This window comes from Salvia splendens, chromosome 5, assembly GCF_004379255.2.
Source record: "Salvia splendens isolate huo1 chromosome 5, SspV2, whole genome shotgun sequence".
NCBI classification, from domain to species: domain Eukaryota; kingdom Viridiplantae; phylum Streptophyta; class Magnoliopsida; order Lamiales; family Lamiaceae; genus Salvia; species Salvia splendens.
The window spans coordinates 6851542-6857541 of NC_056036.1; the positions used below are offsets into that span (position 1 = coordinate 6851542).

At 38.2% G+C, this 6000-nt stretch overlaps 1 long non-coding RNA gene across 2 annotated transcripts; it reads left to right on the forward strand.

Annotated features, from left to right (window-relative positions):
- The first annotated feature begins 3232 nt into the window (after positions 1-3232).
- On the forward strand, positions 3233-5685 carry LOC121804454. 2 transcript variants are annotated; one of them, XR_006051152.1, is made up of 11 exons: positions 3233-3850; positions 4086-4228; positions 4340-4411; positions 4496-4567; positions 4696-4767; positions 4864-4935; positions 5023-5094; positions 5183-5254; positions 5350-5421; positions 5502-5570; positions 5660-5685. It is a non-coding gene; the product is annotated as an uncharacterized LOC121804454 (long non-coding RNA). The 2 variants fall into 2 exon arrangements; XR_006051153.1 differs by lacking the exon at positions 5350-5421.
- The last annotated feature ends 315 nt before the right edge of the window (positions 5686-6000 follow it).

The window sequence follows — 6000 nt, forward strand, 5'->3', positions numbered from 1 at the left end:
GACGATGTGTCGTCCCCGTCCTACTCTTAGTCCGTGGACGAAGCGCAGACGATAGGGCATCGTCCGCTCCATCGTTCGCCCACTGTGGGCGCCGCGGACGATGGCTTGGACGATGCAACGCGTTTTTGTTTTTTTAATTTTTAAATTCGAAATTTGTCTATTTAAACCTCGATTGTCATTCTATTTTTCATACGAACATTTCTCGCATCTCTCATTTCTCTCATCGGAGGACGGTAGTCCGACCTTGACTCGAGCCTTAAATGCAGTCGTGCACGATGCAATCGCGGAATGCCTAGCCATAATGCAACGCGAGGAGGCGGATGCGGCAGTAGTGGTGGCAGCGGAGCAGATCCCCAGGCATATTCGACGTCAGACGTTTGTCCGACGCGACCACGCCGCAGCTCACGAACGTCTACGTACAGACTATTTTACCGAGCAACCACGGTGGGGCCCGACTGTTTTTCACCGTCGTTTTAAAATGCCTCGTTACCTTTTTCTCAGCATTGTCCAGACGTTTCAGTCACGTGATGAATACTTTTAGTATCGGGAAGATGGCATAGGCAGACCCGGACTTACGCCGTTGCAAAAGTGCACAGTTGCACTCCGTCAGTTGGCCTACGGCTCCAGCGCTGACATGTTCGACGAGTACCTCCACGTCCGGGATACAACAGGCCGCGAGTGCCAGAAGATATTTTGTAGGGGAGTTGTGGAGGCCTACAACGACACATATTTGCGAAAGCCGACAGCTGTAGATTGCCAGGGCCTAATGAGAATGCACGAGACGCCGCACGACTTTCCTGGGATGCTAGGGAGCATCGACTGTATGCACTGGGCGTGGAAGAATTGTCCGACGGCGTGAAGATGTCAATTCACTAGTAGATACAAGGGCAGCCACCCGACGATGATCCTCGAAGTCGTCGCTGACCATCGGCTCTGGATCTGGCATGCTTACTTCGGTGTAGCCGGGTCGAACAACGACATCAACTTCCTCAACTCATCCACCCTCTTCACCGAGCAATGCAACGGCAACGGCCCGACCATCGAGTTCACCACCAACAGGCGCCAATACCACATGGGGTACTACTTGGCCGATGACATATACCCAAGGTGGTCTATTTTTCTGAAGACGATCAGTTGCCCAATTGGTGAGAAGAGAGTTTTATTTGCGCAAAAGCAGGAGGTGGCGCGGAAGGATGTGGAGCGGGCATTTGGTGTGCTCCAAGCACGGTGGGCAATAGTGAAAGGGTCGGGCCGTCTCTGGTTCAAGGAAGTCCTCACCGATGTCATGTATGCGTGCATAATCTTGCACAACATGATAGTCGAACATGAAGGTGGGAGCATCACCGATTAGACCGATGACGAAAGTGCATCTAGCTCCTCCAGTACGGCGACCGAGCCCCCCGCTCGAGGATTACCGACAGGCTTCAATGAGGTTCTATCTAGACATGCCTCAATGCGCAACCAACACGACCATGCGCAGCTCATGAACGACATGGTTGAAGAAGTGTGGGCCCGTAACCGTCGTCGCTGAGTTTGCGTATTTTTTTAAAATCCGTATTGTAATGTATTAATTTTATAAATGAAATGAAGATTTTTCCCAATTTTTATAGTTATTTAAGTATTCAAATAGAAGAAAATGCTTAGAGCGTCCCACTGCAGGTAGAAAGACGGGAGGATAAAATGCTGACATGGTGGTGCATAGGGCGGGCTTTAGGGCGCCATAGATGGAGCAACAAACAAATCTAGCACTGTAGGTATTTCTTACTACTACTTCTTCTTAAAAAAAAATATAAAAAATATTGTGAATTATGTTTTAGGAAGATAAACAAGGATAAACACAAATAGTATAAAATAAATGAATACATAAATTGTTTACTCAATAGTGATGTAGTAGTATATCTATGTTTGCAACTGATGTTACACCGGAGTCCGGAGATTTCATTATAACTTTTGGACGCAACTTGAAATTTCTCAAACTCATTTTAGATTCTTCCTTTATTCTTGAGAAATGGTAGATTATTTTGTTTGGATGCCAAAGCACTATACTTTTTCGAAGTGTCATGCTTGGCTTCTATTCCAAACAATAATTTTTTTACTTTAATTCTTAATTCCAATTTATCCATTAGTAAAACAGAGTAGTACTTGTTTATTTAGAGAACGTTAATTGGCCAATTTTTTATTATAATTCTTAATTCAAAAAATTTCCTTAATGAAATAATGGCCATTTTGGGTTACAACATTTTGCGACAAACGGGCTACGTTTGTCCCTGCAAATTTCTCAAAATAATATATTTCTGATTCTTCGTTTGTTGTTGAGTAGATTAGTAGGAGTATTTTATTTAGATGCCAAAGCATTGTCATTTTTCAGAGTGCCATGCAAAGCTTCAATTCCTAACAATAGTATTTTTTTACTACAATTCTTAATTCCAAATTTTCCATTAATAAAATAGTGGCCACTTTGATAGTACTATTTGTTTATAAAACAGTGGCCAATTTCCTACTATAGTTCTCTTAAGTCCAAAATTTTCCATTAAAAACAGTGGCCAATTTGATTGTTTTTTGCTTTTACTCTTTAACTAGATAATGCAACCGTTAACCCTATAGAATGCCATTTTATATATTTAGGTTGTGAAGCTAATTATTTTATTCTTTGAGGTATGATCATTCTTTTTACACGTAATCACAATATTTTTAGGTTGTTAAAAGAACTACCTCCGGTCTTCATGAATTTCATTTCGTTAGTTTTGTCTAATCCTACTAATTGTCTAATTTACTTTTGTTATTTTTGGTAACGGATGTCATATTCCACTAATTCATTTAATTTATAATAATACTAATATTTCATTCGCCATCTAAAAATTTAATACATAATTAATAAAGTAAGACAAATAAAAATAAAAATTAATTAAATGTTATTAATAAAGAATATAATAAATGAAAAAAATTTCTTTATTTAAAACTGATCTAATTTTAAAATAAAATACGATCCAAAATAAGGTAAAATTAATCTAAAGGAATGAAATACCATTGAATATTTAAACAAAAAAAAAGAGAAAAAAGAGCATAAATTTATTTTTAAATATAAAAAATGAGAGAAACTAAAAAAAATTGCAGATATCAAAACAACAGAAGCACTAATAACAATTTTTTCAACGCAGCATTATCCGCTAGTTAGAGATATTGGAGTTGTAGACAAGTTTTATCTGAAAGATTTAATGCAGTACAATACTACTTTGTTGTGGGAATTTACTTAGGAGTGAGAGAAGATGGATGATTGATGAGAGAGTAGAATCGATGGAGAGGTGCAGCGGAAACTTGGCAGATGGTTTTTTAACCTTTTCCCTCTTCAAAAATAATTCGCGATTCCACATTCGCATCTACCACTCTCTCTTTCTCTCTCCACATTTACTTACATACAATAGCTGCACTATATCCCTCTCTCTCTCAACACATATCCCTCTCTCTGCAGGGCTGTCTGGCAATACGATGTGATTGAACATGGCTAAAGCCAGAGCCTGCCCTTTCTTTCCATTGCACATTTTTCAACAATCTTTACCGCATTTGTAATTATATTCCTGTTCATCATCTCCCTCCTTTCACTCTCTCCCTTTCACTCATTTCGGTGAATCCAAGACTCCAACCTTTTGCCTAGTGTAGCACTTTCTCTTCTAGCTTGATATCCAACTTCCCCATTTGTCACTTTAGGTGTAAAAATATCTCATCTTGGAGGTCTAGATAGACTGTAATTCTATCTATGAGAAGTGGGCTATGGTTGGTTCTTGCAAAAGATATGTTCTTGGATTTCTGGTGATGCTGCTGACCTTTGCTTCTGTGGAGTGTCATGGTGATGGTGAGTGTTGGTTGGCCTTTTAAAAACTTGGGTCATGTCATCATTCTTGGCTTATTTTAGGGCATGGAATTGGAGTTTAATATTTTAATCATTTTATTACTTAACCTTCAATTGTGTGTGAGTTTTTTAATCTAGTACTACTCCTAGTATTTTATTTGATGGTGAACCAGATGAGACATTCTTTTCCTATTTTGATATTTTTTGGCTTAGTTTTTTCTTGAACTTTGTGGATAAGGTATTGTTTTGCTGTAAGTAAAGAAGTCTTTTAGAGATGTTGATAATGTGTTGTATGACTGGACGGACTGACACTCCATCTTCAGACTATTGTGTTTGGAGAGGAATCGGTTGTGATAATGCCACCTTCAATGTGGTTTCACTGTAAGTTTCTGGAGTATTTTTTTTTCATATTTTAGTTTCAATGTTTGCTAATTCTTTGTTTTATTAATTGTTTTAGATTTCAGTTTATCATTCTTGAAATATGTGTTGCAGAAATCTTTCAGGCTTGAATCTTGATGGGGAAATTTCACATGCTATAGGGCAGCTAAAGAGCCTGGTTTCTATGTAGATTACTAGTACTTTTTTTTTATTTTCCACTTTGCATAAGCTGTTAGCAATCTAATTCCATGTTTTTCAATCTCAAACTAGTGACTTGAGGGCGAATCAACTCTCCGGCCAAATCCCGGATGAGATTGGGGATTGCTCTTCTTTAGAGAGCTTGTAAGTTCATATCTTCATCAATGTAAATTTAGATTAAAAATCTGAGATGCTATGGAATAATCTGAAGGATTGAGCTAAAACCTCTTTGCATTCGAATTTTATGATGATCTCGATTGCATTACTGTCAGGGACCTATCATTCAATAAGCTCTTTGGGGATATCCCCTTCTAAATTTCAAAGCTTAAGCAACTAGAGACTTTGTAAGTCCAATCGAATTGCAATTATTTGATACTCACATTTACTTGCATCAAATTTATTTTCTTACTATTGCGTTCGTCACCTGTAATATATGACAGGGTTCTGAAAAATAATCAGCTAATTGGTCATATCCCTTCAACACTCTCGCAGATTCCTAACTTGAAAATTCTGTGAGTGCCATTAGAATTTGATATCCCACTCTTTTCGACTACGATGGCGATAGATTTGTGATGAACTGTTTCCTTTTCCTGCTCCAGGGATTTGGCTCAGAATAGGTTCAGTGGAGAAATACCAAGATTGTTATACTGGAATGAAGTTCTTCAATACCTGTGAGTTTAATGCTCTTTACTTTGGCTTTTATCGCTCCAACTTAATAAAGAATGGTGGTTTTATTTCCACTTTTTGCTTTTGGTTTAGGGGACTTAGAGGTAACAACCTCCAAGGTTCATTATCTCCAGATATGTGCCAGCTAACCGGACTGTGGTATTTGTAAGTTATCCGTCCTTCCCAAATCACTTAAACCTCCTTCAACACGTTGCATTTTTTACACTTTCTGAGGAGTGTGTGTATCTTTAATGTGCCAGTGATGTTAGAAATAATAGCTTGAGTGGTTCAATTCCTGAAAACATCGGCAACTGCAATTCGTTCTAGGTTTTGTATGTATCTGACTGGCAGTTTATTCCGATTATGAAACATGGTTGATGTAATTAAGTTAAATATTGTGTGTTGATGTTAGGGATTTGTCGTACAACAATTTCACGGGATAAATTCCATTCAATATTGGATTTCTTCAAGTTGCTACCTTGTAAGTTTTTCCCTTTCATTAGGTTTGTGGCGGCTTACTTTATGATGCATTGAAAATATTTGATGCCTAACAAATCCTTATTCTTTTAGGTCCTTGCAGAATAACCATTTCTCTGGGCAGATTCCATCAGTTATTGGCCTAATGCAAGCATTAGCAGTTTTGTAAGCACCTTTCATTCTCGTTTCGGCCACGTTCCTTGTTTTTCTCACGTTTGAATTATAAATTTATACTACATTATTTCAGGGACCTAAGTTTTAATATGTTGAGTGGAACGATCCCGCCAATTCTTGGAAATTTAACTTACACCGAGAAACTGTAAGTAACTGAGTTCTTCTTACCGTGGCGTTCAATCAGATTAGATGACATTATGTAATGTTTTGTGCATTTACTCATCATCTCGAACAGATATCTTCATGCTAACAAGCTCACA